This window comes from Haplochromis burtoni, unplaced genomic scaffold (genome assembly GCF_018398535.1).
Source record: "Haplochromis burtoni strain Fernald_Lab_line unplaced genomic scaffold, NCSU_Asbu1 Contig_141, whole genome shotgun sequence".
NCBI classification, from domain to species: Eukaryota; Metazoa; Chordata; class Actinopteri; order Cichliformes; family Cichlidae; genus Haplochromis; species Haplochromis burtoni.
The window spans coordinates 614,320-635,164 of record NW_024582502.1 but is presented as its reverse complement, the minus strand read 5'-3'; the positions used below and the strand labels follow the sequence as shown (position 1 = coordinate 635,164).

At 38.7% G+C, this 20,845-nt stretch overlaps 1 protein-coding gene across 2 annotated transcripts in view; it reads right to left on the bottom strand.

Annotated features, from left to right (window-relative positions):
• The window catches only part of LOC102299085 (vitamin D3 receptor A), a 76,195-nt gene that overhangs the window by 41,476 nt on the left and 13,874 nt on the right, over positions 1-20,845 (bottom strand). Inside the window, exon 3 of one of the 2 annotated variants that reach the window (XM_042224564.1) lies at positions 2,659-2,753. The exons of the other annotated variant lie outside the window; for it this stretch is intronic. The gene's annotated coding sequence lies outside the window, so the exon portion shown is untranslated. The remainder of the gene's footprint in view (positions 1-2,658; positions 2,754-20,845) is intronic. 2 annotated transcript variants of the gene reach the window in all.

Here is a 20,845-nt window from a genome sequence, read left to right as displayed (position 1 = left end):
GAAAATTTGCGATAACGATATAACTGACGATATAATTGATGCGAGACAAAATACAACTCCACAACATTACTAGCGCAAAAAGACAACCTTCCATTTATTTTCACTTAAACAAGAAGCTGGTTTTTATGTACATTAAAGCTTTATAAAAATTTAACAGTGCAAATGCAAATTCCTTGCTGAAAGTTTAACCAAAAGGCATTTCCAGTAGAAATGGGCTGACATATCCTGAGCATAACCATGTATAATATCCACTGAAGTTAAAAAGAGGTGCTTTGCAACATTAAACTGCAGTGTGCAGTAGTTGTTTCGGACCATAAGGTGCACGGGATTATAAGGCACATTAAGCGAAACAAAGCAGTCAGATAAATCAAACTTTATTAAACTCATTCTTCTTGCTTCCTCCACTTCTGTACCATTGATTCATTAATGTTGAATTCTCTCACTGCTCTATTCCCATGTTGTTGCAGTATATTAATGACTAACCTCGTATTGTGGATGGATTATCTCAGTTGTTCTCCTGACTGAAGTTTGGTCCGTTTACAGCATCCTGCCATGCGATTGCATTTGTCTCTAACTATCAGGAACCTTAACGTTAACTTTTATAAGTGGAAAAGTGTTAGTGTTCGTCCTCCAGCTTCACTGTTTATGTTATGCTAACATAGCTGTGTCGCTAGCGATCACGTAGCACATCATATATCATCATCATTTATTTATTTATATAGCACTTTAAAAACACACCTGGTAGACAAAGTGCTGTACATACTCATTCACTGTTTAGTATGCTAACATAGCTGTGTCGCTAGCGATCACGTACACATCATTATATACCAGCTAGCCCAACTTCAGTAACCCTACAAACGTCACTGCTGTTTAGTTTCCTGTCTTCATTTATGTTGGAAGTGATAGCAGAGCTGTACGTTTGAATTTTTTCAGAAATCTCTCAGTCAGAACATGCTATATCATGCTTAGGTAACTAGCGAAACTAGCGAGCTAACTTCCGCTAGCTTCCTGCTAACTTCTAACTCCGTTAAATGTAATAAATTTTGTTTTCATGGATGCCTGGAAGTTAAACTTCATAGTTACACCTGGTAAAGCAGCAATGCTGATCGTTTTATTAAAGATGAAAGAATTTAGACAGTTTTTAACTCTCAGTGATGCTGCAGTGTTCGTTTGACCTGAAGCATACGGAGTTTAGGACCCAGATTACTCCCAGATTTAAGAGCATCTTAGTCCGACAAATACGACAATAACGACGGCCGCTTGCATGTTCTGCAAAAAAATGTGCTTTGTCGTGTATCTGACGGACAAACACCAAACCAGTTCCACATCACTGAAGTTGCACCATTTTTACAAACCAATTCTGGTTCATCTGTTTCACTCAACAATCGGCCATGTGCGTATGAAAACAAAGGCACTGCGCATGCGCGTTTTACTCATATTCTATCGCGATATTTCATGAACGGTATAATATGGCCCAGCCCTACTCCCATGGCAAGCCTCTTTCTTTGCATCCTGACTATTTCCTCCCAGTACTCCTATCACATCAGTAACTTCCCTTTATTTCTCTTCCTCTCTTATTAACAAGAGGTTAACATACTGGAATCAGAACAGAGTAATGTAGCCTGTGGCCACGTCAACGATGTCACAAAGTTAAGGACGAGCAAGGTAAAGCCTGAAGGTTAATGCTTAACCTGATAATAAGGCTCAGCAGGGAGAGTGGGAAACCTCATAAATATAGCCAAAGCCATGACCGCAAGGGAATTAGGCAGGAGAAAATAGCAACGTAATGACAACAGAAATATACAAGTAAAAGCAAGAGATGGGATGATAAAATGGGAATGCAATGAAAAGGAAATAAGCATGAATACTTAACTGTAAGGGAGATTCCTACTAACAGATAAAAGGAAGCCGGAAAAAGGAAACAAATGATGAAAAAAAAGTGAATGAGACAAATAACAGGTGCAAATGTGGGGAAAGAGTGAAAGGAGGGGAAAAAAAGCTAATGAAAACCAAAATAAACATGAGGATTCCCTGAACTCAGCAGGAACCTGACAAGAAACAACCGCTGCACAAACATTCCCAACACTTTGACTTGAGCAATAATTTCAGTGACATCATTAGATCAAAGGAGTGTGTAAATGCTCCTAAAAGTTCAATGAAGCTGCTGGAAACTGTTTTATAATCCACAATTTGGTAATTTTCTCAAGAAAGTGAAATTAGAAAAATGTGTTAGTCATCACAACAAAGGCTTCATTCAAATGCATGGATGCAGATGGAGACCTTTGATGTAGCTTTTACTACAGCAATTGTTGAACTCTTGAGATAAATAAGCTAGCAACTGCTTGTGTTTTGGCGACACCACAACCTTTTTATATAATTCCTGTTTATAGTACGATGGAGAGTAAATGAGCAGGAACATCTTTAATCTATATATTGACGATAAACATACCACCTTTGTCATGTTGGAGTGTGATGTATTGAATATGTAAATGCAAAGACTGAGAAGCAGAATACAAACAAAAAGTGAGCCATTTATTCAGGCTTGAAAGCCCATTGGTAACAAACAAAAGTGAAAAAACATGAGGGTAAGTAGCTCAACTGACGCGAGAAAAAAAAAAAGCAGGGAGCACGAAAGCTTAAAAAAAAATATCACAAAACCAGTTCAGGGGGCTGGCCTTGAAGGACACCCTCTGGTGGCTTGGCTGGAGGCTGGTGTTGAAAGAGCTGATGGAACGCGAGAGCCTCACTTCCACCTGCAAAAGAGAGAAAAGTGGGAACAAAGGCTGGAGGCTTCTCATCCACTTAATGTGACTGCCAAAGAAGTAGCAGAATCGGAGCTGAAATGGTGGGAAGCACAGAGTCCGTGAGCCCCAGAGCGAAGTCCAGCAAGGCAGATGCCAGATAAAGTGAGCTGACAGAGGTCACTGGCTACTGATTCCAATTCCACACGAAACAGCCGAAGCTGGTTAGTTGGAGGAGCAATGTGGAGTTGGCTTGCTGCAATAGAGGGAAAGGAGCTGGCTGGCATGAAGCTAAACTAACCAACCCTCATCAACAGTGATTCAGGTGGTGGGGTAGGAACTGGGAAGGCAGTCTTTTGCAGCAATAACTGAGAGTAGCTGGGGTGCTGCAATGATGGCTTTCTGCCATCACTGCAGCAAAGGGTTGGCCACCTTCTGCGAGGTCATGGACGCAAAAAAGTCTTTAAAAAATTTCGTGAGTATAATTAACATAATCTGGATTAGTGGAAACTGCCCAGTTAATCTGGATCCTAACTGACTTCTTCTCTGTGAACAAATCAGATGACCATCCACAAAGCCCAATAATCCAGAATAAAAGCCCCAGAAAGTTACTGAGCATTTGAGTTCATCATCTACTCACAGTGTGATGTAGTGGGGACTAGGGATGGGTACCAGTACCGGTTCTGACATAAACAATAGTAACCAGACCGAAAAGCAGTGCACATTTCGGTGCTTTTCTTTCCTGAGATGTCATACACTTTAGATTCTAGCCATTTTACCTTTCCAAGGATAGTAGGCGGGCCCAGGTACGTACGTTCTTTTAGAACAGAGCTACAGATTAAAAATGCCCAAGGCGAAGCGGTCAAAAGTTTGGCTGCACTTCACAGCAAAAGATGCAAACTCAGCAGCCTGCAACAAGTGCTTTAAGGTGATACTGTGCAAAGGAGGTAACACCTCAAATCTGATGAAACACCTGGCGACACGTAGCGTTTTTTTAAAAGCCGAGAAATGCACTGTATTTGATAGCTTGCTGCAAGACCTCACACCGAGCACATCTACTGCGGGTTGGTTGCCTGTTATCAGACCTGGAGTTTGCAACATCCCCCAAGAACCCGAAGAGGAGAGTCCTGGCCCCTAGCCCTGCCAGTGTCGCAGAAATGATGAGGATGATGATGGCAGCAGCAGCCGTTCTTCTCTGCGTGAGTAGCTTAATGTTGTTCGTGTGTAATTTACGTTGAGTACTCTAACCACGTTATTAAATTAATGCATGTAAGGTGAACTAGCAAACACGTAGTAGTTACATGAAGCTGTCTTCTTGTTTGATACTCCTTTCATCCTGGCCAAAAAGGCTAAAATGACGAAAGAAAAAGTGGAAAACAGCTAAACATGAGAGGTTTTTGACAAAGTCTGTGTTTTTTTCCATTGTTTAAGCACTGCTTCCAGCCAAGAGTGATACCATATATGCCCTATAGCTGCAGAAAAGGCTAACATTGTTATCTTTTTACAAAAAAAAACAGCTAAACATGAGGTTTTTGGACCAATTTTGTGTTCTCCATTCTTTAAGCACCGGTTCGAGCACCGGCACCGTTTCAAAAGTACCAGTTTGGCACCGGTATCGGATAAAACTTAAACGATACCCATCCCTAGTGGGGACTCAATTGCAAAGATGGAGAGAGGTGGAGTACAAACAAAAAGTGAGCCATTTATTTAGGCCAGAAAGTCTATTGATAACAAAGAAAACTGAAAATACCAAGAGGACAACTACAGCATTAGGACTCTCAAGGAATGAGTTGGAAACAAACAACAAACTGAGGGTTTAAATCAGGGAGAAGTGGAAACAAAATAGTAACACAGCTGAAAGTAATCAGAGATTAAACAAGGGAAGTAAAAGTAAATGAGGCACAAGAGACAAACGAATACCAAAAAAAAATATGATCACTAAGTGCACCTAACACAGACAGACACTTAACAAAAACATGAGGGGGGCAGGATAAACTGAAGCTCAAGGAATAAAAGATAAACTATAACCATGAACCGAACACAGACAGCTCAAATGAAGCTTATGCTTCATTTCTGATCTGTAATCACTCATCTGCCTGCTTTCCTGGGTGTTCATACGCTTTTCTTTTCTTTACATGACTACATCTTACCCACACTGTCAATCTCAATATGTAATCATTACTCCAATCATTTTCTTGCCTGCTTTATTTGAATAGATTAGAAGAATAGAGTGAAAGAATAGAATAGAATAGCCCTTTATTGTAATTTTACGGGTACAACAAAATTGTGGGTGCTCCACACCAACTGTGCTGGAATAAAATATAAATAGTAGACAGCAGGAATAAATAACAAACAGGAGAATATATACAAAAATATGAGAAAGGAACACAATAGAGATCAGCCTCCACTTCACATGTTTAAATCTGTGCTCTCTGTCATTCTCCCTTTCAGACTCTTTTGTGCAACTCACCTCCTCCTCCTCATCTCCACCTCAGACATCTCAGCCAGAGCTCTATTTAAGCCTCAGTCTTCATCTTCGCCACCACTAGCGTCTAGACTCCGGGGGGTCCTGTCCTAAATCCTATCACTGCTGGGATTTTGTTCTGCCATGATGGGTCATTGGAATCTAACTGCCAAATAAATGAATTTCTCTATCTCGATAAATTATATTCAATTCTTCCTAGTGAGCTCTTCTTATTGAACAAAAACCAGAGAGTATAACATAAAGAAGCCAACAAGTAAGGATCTATAAATACCAAACCTCGGGAACGAAACCCTGGATCCATGACAACGTCTGATTCATAATGTGGTCCAAGTTAATATATTAAATGATGTTAAAAATCCAGATAAATCCCCATAACTATAGTTACAGGAGATTCATTTTAATAGGGTAAATAAAATCAGCATTATACGAGAGAATATCAGGGATTTCTTATTAGTAGACAACTTGAATTAAAGCAGTAATAATAGATTCTTTGGGCCGCAGGACAACCTGTAAACATAACATTCACATATTATCACCTCATAAAGTTGATAAAGCACATGCATTATTAGTTGCCTACAGCTTTCCTACACATCCAGAAGTAAAGGTATTACATTATCATAATTCTTTCAGGCCACCTGGTAATTATAAAGTGTAGTAATCAGTTGTTTTTAAGTCCTGAACCACGAAAAACTCAATACTATGTTCGGAAGCTAATTACTAACTTTGTTTGCATGCTATTTGTGTCTTGCCAGTTTGTGACAGTTGAGTTTTTGCTGAAAACAGTTATGTATCTGGAAACGGACTGAGTGCAGTGCACTGAGAATAAATCAAAATTTTAAAAAACGTCATCTATGCTTTACGAAATAAAAACAGTATTCTGATCCATCATTTCTATAAAAAAAATAGTTATTGCAGCTTTATCTGTAGCATGTAAATATGACAGATGACATTCAACCACAGGCAAGTATCCTAAAATCGCCTGGAGTCGTGTAAGCCGAATAACAAGGTACTTGAGTTGGTGACTACTCTACTCGGGTAAAATTCCCCTCATAAACTAAGGGTGCAAGTCACATGATAATGGAAAGCCATGGAGCAGCAGACATTAGATGTGAAGAATTTCCTAAGCCCCAAACAGCCTGAGGAGACCACGGTTAGTCTTTTTAAATGAAGACAAACTGAAGTTCAGATGTGCATTTTTGGATCAACATGTTTGCAAGGTAAAAAATTCTACCAAATTGCTCTGACACATCTGTGTTAACTTAAGTAAATAAAATAGGAGTTGACTCATCAAGACTCCCTCATTGATTCTCTATTCATTAACTGCACTATATAGTTTTTGTGGCCTTACAACCATTCCACTTCACAGAGAGTTAAGCAGCATAATAGAAGTGTTTCCCACATATTGTTACTATTTGGACAGATTACTTCAGAAAGACTGCGGCTTAAATTCATGTCAGATGTAGTGATGCACAATATAATGGCAAGCACTGCATGCATCAGCAACTTATGATTCCTGGTATATAACTGTACAGAAATAAAGAGAAAATGTCAGTTGTGTTGAAAAGAATGCATAGAAAGAAAGCAATATCACCGCCATTTTGAAAGGTCAAATCTCGTTTGTATGCCAAAGTTGGGAACTCCAAAAAACAGTCCCAAAGAAAGTTTGAAAAAATAAACAAAATAGTTTTTGAAATTTAAAAAAAATAACAAATACGATAACGTAAGGTTCCTTTGGCTACTGCCAAACTCTCAGCGTCAAAATTAAAACGCAACATGCCAAAACTAACATATCAGCTTATTGACGTGCAGGTTGCTCAATGTTGACAAAGACTAAATGAACTTTGTCTCACTGAACTGACAGAACTGTTTTTAGGATTCAAAACAAACTCATAAGGACGGCGTCCTCTGCAGCCATATTAAAGGGTTGCTGAGAAATTTGTGGCTGGTGTTTGTTTACCGCACTGTTTCTGCAAAGATGAAGGCATAACGCATGTACTAAACACGGAGCGAGACTTTGTAAGGGTTACTTACTGTTAATTTCCCTTCGAAACAAAAGTGTATTTAATTACAGTGTTTCTTGTAAAGAACTGCTACATTTAACAAAAACATGTTGTTCTTTTTTTTATTTAAAAAAAAAAAGCAAACCGTTTAGGAGGGTGGATGATAGACTATGACATCAATGGCCATTGACAGTCCCTACTCACCTCCCATTATAATTTATTAACTGGAAATTTCCCGAACAGGAAGCTTCTGCATACATTCAGTAAGTCCCTATACACACAGGTCTAGAAAAAAAGTTGACAACTGCCTGGCAACCACTGCTTGCAAAAGAAAAATTAAAATTCCCCAGCCAGTGAGTTGTTGCTGGAAGTAGTCAAGTCAATTGTGGAGTCCCAATTTCCATTGCACTTGTTCGACATCATGGTAGTTAGTCAGCAAATTAAAATACAAAGAAGTCAGCATCTTCCATGCAAACTATAGGCAACCGTGCCAATCTGCCTCCAATCAGCCCCCTCTTTGTGACTAACGTTAACCAGCTGTTGCTGGTTGAAATCAGTTGTTGATTGATTGATTGATTTATTTATTAAAATAGTTGCTGGAGGCAGCAACCTCCAGCAATTACTTGCCAACTGGTTTGGGAGTATATATTTTTAATAATGGTGACCAGGACGGTTGGGAGTTTGAACTGCTCTCTAGGCGTCTGAGATGCAAAGCAAATGAATATGTATTCCCTCAAGTTCTGCCTCTTTTCCTGTTGTTCATTTGGGGTAGCCCTGCTGCTCCATCCTCCTGTCCATGTTCCCATGCTGTTAAAAATCACTATATTTACAATGTCAACATTGCGGATCTCGTCCAGTGAGCTTGATGCCCACGTCGTCTCCATCAGCTCTCCACCAGTCATGAGACGATGGGGAGGAGTTCCTGTCCCTAATGTCTACTTTTATATGTAACTGGTCTATGGCATCCCTTTTCATCAGTCTAACTTCCAAAATTAGTTTTCAAAAGGCTATATTTGTCATACACTAACAAACAGAATGCAGGCAGAATAAGGTTATTGTTTACAGAAATTAGATTATATTTTTATCATTACTTGACAACAGGAAAGGTTCTTTAAATTAAAGTTTTGAGTTGGATTTCACAGGGAAATATTATTCTATTTAGTCTTGAAAGCTTAGCAAGCTGATTTTGTTGGGTGCGGGTACACTGTATGTGTAGGAACTGCTACCAGCCAAAAGTACAAGATAAGCCAGCCCGGTATGCAACTCTAGCTTGCAGCTCCTTTTGTTCTCTTTAAAGGCAGAAAGGTGAATTCCTTTGTGTATTAGCTTGTTGCGTTAACAAAAACAGGCAGTGGAATGAAAAGAAAGAGGCCCACAGAAACAGTCATAATCCCAACATTCATTATGATAAACACAGGTATTATCTGGACAACTAACAGTCAAAAATGTAGTGTCTCAGCTATGTGTTAATTATGTGCTGTAAATGAAAAACACATTCACTTATACACACTCAAACTAGACCAAAAACACGCCTCCTACATGCCTTCTTGTCATCCTCAGACTTGACACCCCAGGCACGTGAGGTGGTCCTGTGTACAGCTGCCAGGTCCTTTGTTGAGTAGGTAATAGTTATAATGGCAGCATTAAGCCAAGTATCAGTTTATCTTCCACCACAGCATTGTTTGAGTACTCCTCCCAACTTGTCTAGACTGCCAAGTATGCAGATGTAAATCAATACCCCCATCACTACCACAAACACCACCAAACGAACTCAAAAGTTCACATTTAAACTTCTCATGAATGAGAAGTGCAGTTAACAGGGTGCTCTCAGCGAGCATTACAACACAAGAACAAGTGCTCAGGACAAATAAATAAATAAATAAACAAACAGATACCACAGGAAGGACAGACAGATGTAAGAGCACAACCCCATAAAAAACTGGTGACTGTAACAGAAGACAGGGTTCAGGGTCAGGAAAGGGGTTAGGAAAATAAAAACTGAAGTGAAGGATCTTGAGTCTGTCCTTGAAAACAGACTCTTTCACATTCCCTGATGTGGTTGGCAAGCTGTTAAAAGAAGAGTCCCTCCGAAGGAGCCTTGTGTGGCACTCAGCTAAGCAGATGTGCCTCTCACTAAAGGAAAAGAGCCTGACTTTTCCAAGATCATAGTAGTAAAAAGGCAGTTTCTCCTTTTCTAAACCTCCTTTCAGAATGCCTCTGTGAATTTTTTATTTTTATTTTTTTGGTATCAACGATCTATGGTTGACATAGCAAAATGTTATATGGTTTCTAATAAACAAAGCAACTTTTTGTTTTGTGAAGCAAGAGGCAAGTGTCACTTTCACATGTGACATAACAACCTTGAAGTGTAAACACATAGGCTTAAATTTTTAATGCATCTAATTCAAGCAAGGTATTACAGATAAGCGCATGGATACCTGATCATTTACTCGCTCTCTCTGTCTCACACACACACCTGTGGGGACTAAGGATCAAGCAGCCTCTGGGAGTCCATTAGTCCAAAGTAGGTTGACGGAAAAAGAAACAGAAGGTGCATGTTTCACTTTCTGAACAACAACAAAATTTTACGTGGCTATTTTACATATATACATTTACATATATTTTACAAAAGCCATTTGCTTACTTGTGGATTTTTCATTCATTATTTACTAAACAATGAAATTCAGTTTCAGTCAGTTAAAGCACATTTTTCCGTGTGCCTATATCTTCTCTATTTTGAGATAGAGTCACTTTGTATATACTATATCTTGTCCTAACACATCTTCCTCTATTGGAAGGATCTATTTCTGTAAATAAATATATTTATCAAGATTTTATTAAATTAAATTGACTGTGTTTGATGTGCCAACAGGCAGTTAAAAGGTGCAAAAAATGAAGCCCTGCTATATAGAAATATGGCTGTAAAACAAATAAAGCACAAAGAAGAAAATTAGGGTAGCAACATTGTGATGAATGACCAAAATGAACAAAAAATAAAAACAATGTTTCTTATAGGAAAAAAACAATGTATAGAGTTTACAGCTATAAGGAGCTAATGACCACTCTGCGCTTTTCATTGAACTCTTTATAAACCTGCCTATCAAAGGTTAACAGGTAAGATTAGAATTATTCAACAAAATATAGCCTGCTTGCAACAGGTGCAATAACAGTGGTTTACTTCTGTCAAAAATCTGGCAGGTTTTCTAAAGAGTAAATGCCACTCTCTACAATGGCTTATGCTGTGGAAGCTTCAATCATGGAGAGAAAGAAGTGCTTACAGTGGAGCGATCAAACCAGAGATTAGTCACTATAATAAAAGGAGAGGCTCTCGCAGGCGGCTTAACGGGGAGCAAATGGTTTCTTAAAAGAGTTCCTTCAAATCCAAATGCAGACACTCAAACTAGTATCTACTCAAACCCTGTTATCCAATTCAATTCCAGTTCATGTGTCATTTGAATTAGCTCAATAAAAGCTGTTGGTGATCTAATAATACTCCATACCTTTCTACTTAGTTCGAAAGATTTTAATGCCATCTTCCATATCAGTCTATCCAGCGAAGAAGGGCCAAATAAATATTCATTGCTTTATTTTTCTTCCTGTCAGTAGTTTGCTTTACACAAGTTGTGATCAAGAACTGTCTCTCTAACAACCATGCCTGATTTTAATGTAGCTTTTATCCCCTTTAAAGTCATCTTGTGCACTTGGCTCACAACTCCTGCAAAATTATTTTTATTAATGTCTGACTCTCTGCAACAGTGTGTCTTTTGTCCCGTCTCCCTTCCCTAATACCCAACTGGTCACGGCAGACCACTACCCTTCCCTGAGCTCGGTGGCAGTGGGAAGGAAAAACTCCTGATGAGCAGGAGGAACCCTCAGACACAACCACGTGCTTGCTCAAAGCTAAACAACAGATCAACCCTAATTTTCATCAATCTTTCAAGCTAACAAGTATCAATACTAGGTAGAGATTTGCGAATTACTGGTTTTTTAAGAACTCCCCGCATTAAGTATTGTAAGAACTATGAGCGTTTCACATGTTTTGGTTCATGCAAAGTGAAAGGAACATTGGAATAAGTTCATAAAAAAATATTTCAAGTAAAAACCACAGTCTGCCCCATCATAAAATTACACCAAATGTGAAAACAAAAAAAGATACTCTTTTTCCACCCACTACCTGGCATCCATTTATGAGCGAAAATAACAGGGTTTAGTGGAAAACAACAGCGTCTGACAGAGAAAATGACTCATCTCTCACTCCATCCCTCCATCTCTCACTCTCCATGTTCCTCTTTTTTCTCATTACCAGCTTGAGCACATCCTGTACATAAAAACAAAGCTCAACTTGAATGAGAACATAGACCATAATACTCTACCCAGCATACTACCTCTGTTCCCAGAAGCAATTGAGCAATCAGAGGGGGGGAAAAAGGTTAAATAACACAGTGTCTTAATTATATATTATACAGCACACATACACGCATTTAAACAAAACAAAAAAGAACTAAAAACATTTTTTATATAATCATATTTCCACATATAATATATGAAGTGGTGGCATGAAGTCTGCATTGCTTGCCAAAGTTTTTCATGTAGTTGTGGCAGTTTGCCTCCACCATCAGCTGATTTATTCTGACATTAGTAACAGCTAGTGGGAGGATCTACTGGGAGAGTTTGACTAGATAAGATTCATTTTCCTCCCTCATATAAGCCTCGTGTGAAGGTCAGGCTCCTGCTAAAGTACAATTATTGCTAAGAAAGTGCAAAAAATAAAAATAAATAAATAAAAAATAAGAAAGTGGCTCAGGTAACTGGCAAGCCTAGCACATGTTGGAGCTTGATTAAAGCTTATGCTCTTCCATTATTCCAGGGGTAGAGGGAAATGAGACCCCTCAGACTCCAGCCTGTTGGTATCATCTGACAAGACTGGAAATATCTCCAGGACCTAAAGTTTTGCATAGTGCTATATATTTGGATTTTTGAACTCTAAAATTGCACAAATTGATGCAGATCTAAAGACTATCAGCTTGCATGTCTATACATATTATTAAATTAAAATTTGTCCCTGATGCTACAGTCACATTCAGAAAGATTCTTTTAAGAATTCAATAAGATCCAGGTTTTGTTTTCAACATGTGTCTTGAGCCACACCTCATTTTGTTATATTTCACTAGGAAAATTGGAAATAAGTTCAGTTATGTATTGAAAGATGCAATAAATCACCTTCACTGTGTGATGACACACACTGTTACCTCACTCCTGACTTCCTATGCACATATCAAACATTTGAATCAAATGTTTGATTTGAACCACTAAATTCTTAAATTAAAATTAAATTCTTTTAAATTTTAAGATTCATCACTTCATAACACTTGTTGCCACTGATTTTAAGTCCAGTACTTGTATAACTTGGCATATTCCCCCTTCTATAAGAACGGCTTGTCGACAGCCAACCTTCCACTGAGATAATTTCTTATGAGGCTTCAGCAACCAGTGAATAGATTAACTTGAGATGTAGTCCAGAGCCAGTTTCTCAGGTCCTATGTTAGTTTCAGCATATGATGTTTGCTTTTACTTTTGGTTTTTAGGCCTAGCACTGCTTCATTTTTAAGGGCAAAATCCACATCATGTAGAGATATGCCAAATATTTAGCTAATCATTCTTCATGAATCTCCTTGTTGTTTTAAAAATACGACTTTATATCTGCCAAACTGATATCTTTGGTTGAATATATAAAATATGCCGAAGAAATGGGAACAAACTGCGTGGTTTTGACAAATTGTCTAAAGTTGGTTCTTTGCTAAACTCTCTGCTTCAACCCTTAAGTTTGGTGTCTTTCTGAGGCCTGAATGATTCATATTTAAGGGGGGGGGGGGAAACCCTGAAAGTCTTTAGGTTTCTAAAAGAAAAATTTTAAAGACCTTCAGAAAACCTTGAAAACTACTGCTCAGGAAACACTTTAGAAATATTACAAGAAAATCTGGTTCCTTGGAAAAAAAATTTAAGTATCCGTAGCATGGCTTTTGTACAGTACTGTGCTTTTTTTTTAATTTAATTTTTTTTATTTAAACTTTATTTAACCAGAAAGATCCCATTGAGATTAAAAACCTCTTTTTCAAGGGAGACCTGGCCAAGATAGGCAGCAGCGTTTCACAGTTATAGAAATTGCTCAATTAAACACAGGCAGCAGCAACACACATGCAAAAATAAATGGAAAAAATAAAATTCAATAAAATTCAATAAAATTCAAATAAAAATAAAAAATCCGTTAAAATGACAGGCTGGCACATCAAATGTAAATATTTTGCAAATATTTTGTACTCCGTCATCTACAGACTCCAGCTCTAACAGAGGCCGGCTTAACACACACACTGCAGAACTTTGACATTACAAAACCTCAACCAGTTCTGGTGGGGCAAGGAATATAACTTGGTCTTTTCAAAATACCCAAGTCTGTCCAGTTTTCGGTAACTGAGGCTTTCCACTGTTTTCCAGTCCCTGAGACATAAACATTAACATCAGCAGCAGCACTGCTGCATAAATGCTTTCAGATTAACGCATTGAATTGAAAACGAGAAAAAAATCTCTTGGAAAAACAAAAGGTTCACCCTCATCAATCTTACTTCAAATGGCAAAGGGCAGGAATCAGCAGTTGGGCACACTACATCAAGAAAGTCCAAATCTATTGTCATTTTACTGGATAAAGAAAACAACAGTTTTGACGACAACAAATAAGAAACTATAGAACCACATCTGATGTAATATAATGTAACAGTATTAGATTCACAGAGACTAAGGACAATGAATAATCTGTGTGTGCATAGGTGTGTCTGTGCGTGCACACTGGTGTTTTGGGGGGGGTTTAAACAGCATGTGAAGGACACTTGTAAGATGCTCGTTTATCGTGAAACCCCACATAAAATAAAGGAGATCCAGATTGCAAACAGCAGGACGTCTTTCAACAAGCATGTGTGTGCATGTATTTGCAAGCGCATGCTCTAAGACACGACTTTAGTTTTGGCTTTTTCTGGCAACTAACTAAATAACTTAGTCTCTGTCAACACCCTGGTTGCTGGCCCTGTCATGCACAATTTCATGGTTTGAAAAATGAAGTAAGACTTACATGAAGATTTATTTAAAAAGGCTTTGGGCATGAAAGGAAATAAAAGAGAATGTGAGAAGGGCAAGATAAGTAGCACCAAAACAAATTTGTGCTTGATTAAAAAAATATATTCTGCCCTCCATCTGTTTTAGTGGAAGCCTTCTGACACTCAGGTAGAGGTGCCTTTTGCTCATATTGCTTACACATTTAATCAAATGTCACAGGGCTCTTCCATAAAGAGCCAGATACTCATGTGACATTTGCCACCTGGACAGGCGGGCAGCGGGGGGAGAGTGAAAAACAACGTTTTCACTTCACTCACAGGCTCCAACGTTGACTTTAAAAGCCACCGAAAGAGCCCAGGAGACTCTCACTGACACTTTGTGATGCTGCATCACAGGGGGAATTTTGGTTTTAAAACCTAATTGTGTCAAGCTTTGCCTGAGCAAGTTAAAATCATTTAATTAGAATGTCGTGTTTCTCTCCTGCAAGTTGTGTAATGTATGTATGGTTGGAGGGTAAGATGGCGCCGCTATTGTGTGCAATAGGTCGGCAGCCTTATGAAATTTCCCCTTGTGGGACTAATAAAGGTATATCAAATCAAATCAAGTTTCACTTTGTGCTGCTGCAGCCTTTAGATTACACTGACAGCATTCAATTAAAAAACCGAAACTGATCTACTAAGGCTGTGGTTAGTGCCATAATGCGGATAGATTTTCTGTTTGGCAAGTAAATCAGAGAAAGCTTTCTGCCACACTGGTGGGTAAATGTTTATACTGAACCTGATATGTGATAAAAGGCTCAGAGAATCACATGCAGATATGCCGCTTCTGTTTTTGTGTGTTTGTGTCATGATTTGAAACAAAAGCACACAGCTTTTTGTAACCTTTATCTGTAATGCCACGCCCTCTTGGCTTTGATTAACCAGAACTGTAACACTAGCAACGAGTGTTGAGTAGGGCAGAGTCATTACCGAACACTGCACCGTCAGGTGCAGGTGGCCAAAACTCATTCACCATGCAAATTTATTTTAACATTGAGTGGCACATTCAACAGAACTTGGAGATTAAAACGTTTTGAGTTGTATTCTAAAATAATCCTCTGGCAGTGTGATTGGTTGTTTGTGTCAGACGACACCTGTCCATCACATGGCTATCTTTAAGTTTTTCTTTTGCCTAATTGCTTTTAAAGAGGATAAAAGGTTTAAAAAACAATGCTCATTGTCCATGTAAACAAACAGTCAGACAATCCTTTTAATGCTGTATGACGGCATTTGTTGTTATTCTGTTTTGTTTTGGGGTTTTTTTAAACTTTTAAACAGTTTTTATGACTGTTAAAAGATGTTTATCGATTGTGCCCTAGTATTTAGCTTGAATTTCTTTTGATCTTTAAATGGCATTTCCTTCTACTGAGAAAAGCCACTCCTTTTCTTTTTCTTTTTTTGAAGGCATCTTTCTCTAACAGTGATTTCATTGAAGTTGTGCCATCTGCCACTGCTTTTATGGATTAGTTTCTTGACATTAGTTCAGTAAGTGAGAGCTCACAGAGAAGAGATCGGGGGTGGGTTTGTGGCGTAACAGACAAAGACGCACCCTTAAACTTACACATGGAGCCTCATCGACAAAAGATTTTACCATTTGAACATAAACAACTACGGGCGGCTGTCAAAATAGGATACGTAAATCTAAATCTGTGAAGGAACTCTGAAAGTGCAGGTCTGTCAAACAGGACGACTATTTTCTAAACAGGAGGTCGACATCACCACATGTGAGAGTAGAATCTGATTTTGAGTGGCAGCTTTGAGTCTGCGGTAACCAGTACAACTGTAAACAAGTGGGATATGGGAGGGAACAGGCTGGGCTAAATGGTGAGCGTGCAGACGTTTAGTCCTGCTTTCTTGACGCCTGCAAATGTGCTTGAATTAATGGATTTTTATCTGTTTGTGCATGCAGATGCACGTATAAGTTCATATACCAAAAACAGCAGCCACAAGGTCTACAACAAATCATTACATACACAAAGAATTGCAGAATACAAAAACCACAACCACACAACAACATGGGGAGAACACGAAGAAACTGTGGGGAGAAGAGAAGCTGGAGGGAAACGATTAACTCTGTTTAGACTCGTGTGTGTTGTTTGTTGCTTGGTTTTTCTTCTCTGGGTTACTGACCGCATATTCAAGAAGAAACAAAACCGCTTTCTCCCGGTTTCAATGTCTCTCTGAACACACACACACGCAATAATGCACACGCAGACATACAAAAGTATGTACACTGGAATTCAGCTTTATGTTGTTTTTGCAAGCACAACACAAGCCCAAGTGTCCTGCTAAAATACTCAGCTGATTGAGAAGTGAAGCTCAAATACGAATAGCTGTTGAATATTTACAAATTTTACTGAAACAGTGCCAACAGCATTGGAGCCTTTTGGATCTTTGCACATAACAGACAACTGTCTGCTATATGCAAAATGAGGCAGATTACTTTTAATAGCAAACGAATAATGATTAGATTTATTTATTGCATCCATGGGAAATAAGCTAGAAGAAGGAGCACTGATTAGGAAGTTCTTGGCAGAGTAATTCTTGTCCATCAGCACACAATGCATAACCGATTAGGTTTATCAGTGTCACTGCCCGCTCATTAGGGCAGATCTGATCTACAACCCTGGTGGTCTTAAACAGTCTTGGAAGCAAGAAAAATGTTTGTTTTGTTTTTTTGTTGATCAACAGGGCATATTCTGTTTCATGTTATCGAACAATGGCAGTCCTTTAACATAGCTGGCAGACAGCAGGAAAAAAAAGGGACAGAAGAAAAAGCATCTCTCGTTGATGATCATCAGGAAAAACTAATCTGTACACCAAGGTCTGTGGGATCTTGTAGCACCAAAATTGAATCAGGTCATCAGCAGTCTGGGGTTGCTTGCTAGGTGTTTAGCAAAGGTTACCATGGCAATAAAGGAAGGAGAAAAAAAACACCTTTTTTTTAAACTGAAAGACCAGAGATACTTAGTTAAGCTCCAAATCCTACAGGTCTTCTTAACATCAAAGAAACATTTTTTCATCTATATACATTATGAAAAGATTTTCTGTTGCTAGACTACATCACTGTTCCCCAGTGATATTTATCATATTATGGCCTGTAATTATCCATCCATCCATCCATTCGCTTCCGCTTATCCTTTTCAGGTCGCCAGTCTGTCGCAGGGCCAACACACAGGGACAGACAAACCATTTGCGCTCACATTCACACCTAGTGACAATTTGGATTATCCAATTAACCTATCCCCACAAGCTGCATGTCTTTGGACGGTGGGAAGAAGCCGGAGTACCCGGAGGGAACCCACGCAAACACGGGGAGAACATGCAAACTCCACACAGAAAGACCCCGGCCTGGTGTTGGAATTGAACTCAGGAACTTCTTGCTGTGCGGCAACAGTGCTAACCACCGTGCCACCGTGCTGCCGGCCTGTAATTAGTGTGAACAATTTCTCTTGGTATTTTTTACAATTAATCAAACACCAGAATTACAGAACCTAACACTCAAGCAGCCAAACAGCAAAATCCAAAATTGTATTACTATACACACATCATCAGCATTACACTTTCTCAGCCAAAAAACCAACATACAGTGATATGCATAACACTGAACACACCTGTGTACATTAGTCAGTGATATATCACGATGTCACTTCCTTGTAGAGGTTGGTGATAAAATAATAAATTGCGCAAAAATGTTCCTCAATAGCAATATGAAACATGCTCAGTGCTCAAGTTCAACTAAACTATAAATAGCAGGCAACAAAAAAGGCCAATGACAACGAGAATAGCACCGTGCTGAACGAATCAAATAGAGTCACGTCATGTCAGGTTAACAGCATAGGAGTGGGCGGCAACAGCATACGTGCTATTGTTTGGGCTGCTGCACACCAGTACATTAGGAGTGAGAGTTCAGGAGGATAGAGATAGTTTGGCCATTTAAAGTCCGAAAAAGAGAACTTAAAGCATTTGCCTAGTCAGAATTAACAGTTTAGTTTACTATATGTACTCATGTTTTCTATTTTAAAAACAGTTGTACAACATTGCAGTACATATATCATGTTCAACCTTTGACAGAAAATAAATATTTTAAATAAATATTTTCATATGAATACACTTATGAACCACTTGTTTAAACACAACAAAAAGTGACTGACACACGGCGACTTAACTGTACACACACCAATTCAGGTTTAAGAGCTATAAAACAGCAACACGCACGTTAATTGGGTGTAGTGATTAAACAAAATAAGCACAATTTTGAAAACGACCTAAATTAAGTAATCTCAGGACAGGACAGTCATCTTTATGCATTCAACTAAGAGTAACAATTAACTCCTTTACATCAGTAAAGACAGTAAGCATCAAATTGAAGAGCTAATTATCTGATTCATAGGCCAATATGTAGAAATAATATCAGCTAAGTTACAAGGTATTTGTGGAATGACAACGTTATGTAACTGCTGCTGAATCCAGTCAAAGCTGCCATCAGGGAGTCTGGATGGAAAAGAAATATGAGCCGGAGTTCAATTTGGGTTCTTCAGATGTTTTCCTTTTTAAAATTGAGTTGACTTCACTTCTGACCATGGGCCAGGATCACCATATACATGCATATACTTTATTACATATGTACGCTGCATCTGAAACACACAGAAAAGTAATTTAAAAAAGAGACCTTCTCATTTAAAAACAAAAACAAAACGTGACCACACTCTCTTTTAATAAAGTAGAGCATCACTTAGATGCTATGCAGATAATGCTATTTTCATCCATAACCCATAATAACTAGAACTGAGGAGCCAAACCTTCAAACAAGTACAGCACTTAATATAAATCTACAGCGGAGATAGACACTGATGACTAACGTTTATGGCCTTCCTGCTTGCTTCAACAGCCTCTCTACTTAAGTAAAACATACGACATTCTCATTTTCCAACCTCCTAATATATAAACGTACCTGCATGCTGGGTTTTGGCATTGACTCTAATGTGAAAACCATATGAGACCCAAGGCTTAACATAACAGCTGCTGCAAACCACCACCACAGGGGAAAACTTAACTAATTTACCTACACACATTCAAACATTAATCATGACATTACCAACTACACAATGACTCACAATTGTGTGCTTTTCAACCTGTCAAATTGCAGTTTGTATCCACACATCATTTCACCCATTTAATGAGAGCTGTCATCTGAGAAGAGGTTGTAAGGACAGCAGTACAAATTGATTTTTCCCTAAACCACATTTTTGATTTGTAAAATACAGATGAGTGGTATAAGAGAAACAGATTTCATACACCTTAATTAAGATTTTTTCTTTTCTGCTGCATGTCTACTGTATTCCTTGTATGTTATGGCCCACACGCTTGTTCTGTACTCAGTGGACGAGTTATAAAACAATGTCTGGAATTTCATATGCTTCTGTTTTGCACCCTTCAATCATAACACTATAATTTGGTAGTATTTGTTACCTTGAATCTGTTTTCTGAAACATCTCTGGTCTAACTACTGCCTGGTGGCATACTCACTATCACAAAACTTGCCTCCATTGTCTGCCTCACTGTGGTGCAAATAATTTCCTTTCCAATTTCCTTTCTAAGGTGAATTAAAATACCTCACCTCCCGGCTGCCCCTGGCTCCCAGCCAGCCCAGAGGCCTCTGAGGCTGGAGGATGGGGGCGAAAGCCTCTACCTAACCCTCACTCTGTATCATTCATTTTCTCTCTCAGGATCTTTGTGAAATTTATGATCCATTAGGAAAAAGCAATAAAAATGAGTTAACACTGTCCAAACCTCTGTAACAGCATTTTATGTTTGCTGCTTATGTACACTTTTTTCAAATAAAAAGAACATTTGTGAAATAAGTAATGATATAAATTTACTCTGTATGATACATCCCATCAGAAGTGTGCTAACCCATCCTGGTGATGCTCTACCAGAACTCTACTCTGTGTCTGCTTTAGGACTTGGTTTCATTCTGGTTTACAGCAAGTGGGACTCAGGACAGGCGACCTAACATTCCACTGTTTGGCCACAATAGTTAAAAAACACACTGGTTGTTTTTGCTCCATGCTGAATAACACTGGAATCGCATAAAACTCAGAACTGTGCATAATTAAAGGGCTACTATAATTAAAGGTTGCTATTCTGTTCACCTAATATGGATGGAGAAAACTACAGCAAAATGCTAAAATAACACAATGTGTCACTGTTAAATACTACTGAACATACATTTTTTCCTTCTTCATTGTGACACCAACACGTCTTTACAATGTCCAGCCTCTATCATGCATGCCAATCAACCCACTGCTGCATCTGTCTGAAGAGAGACCGGGCCAGGGAAAACAATTCATGGCTTTCCTTTTGCTCTGTTTTTCACTGCTTCAATGTTGAGGTCTAGGCTCTGAGGAGGCCAGTCCATGACTGATAGTGTTTGGTTGTATGTTTTTCTATTCAGGCATGCTTTTCCTCCTGCAT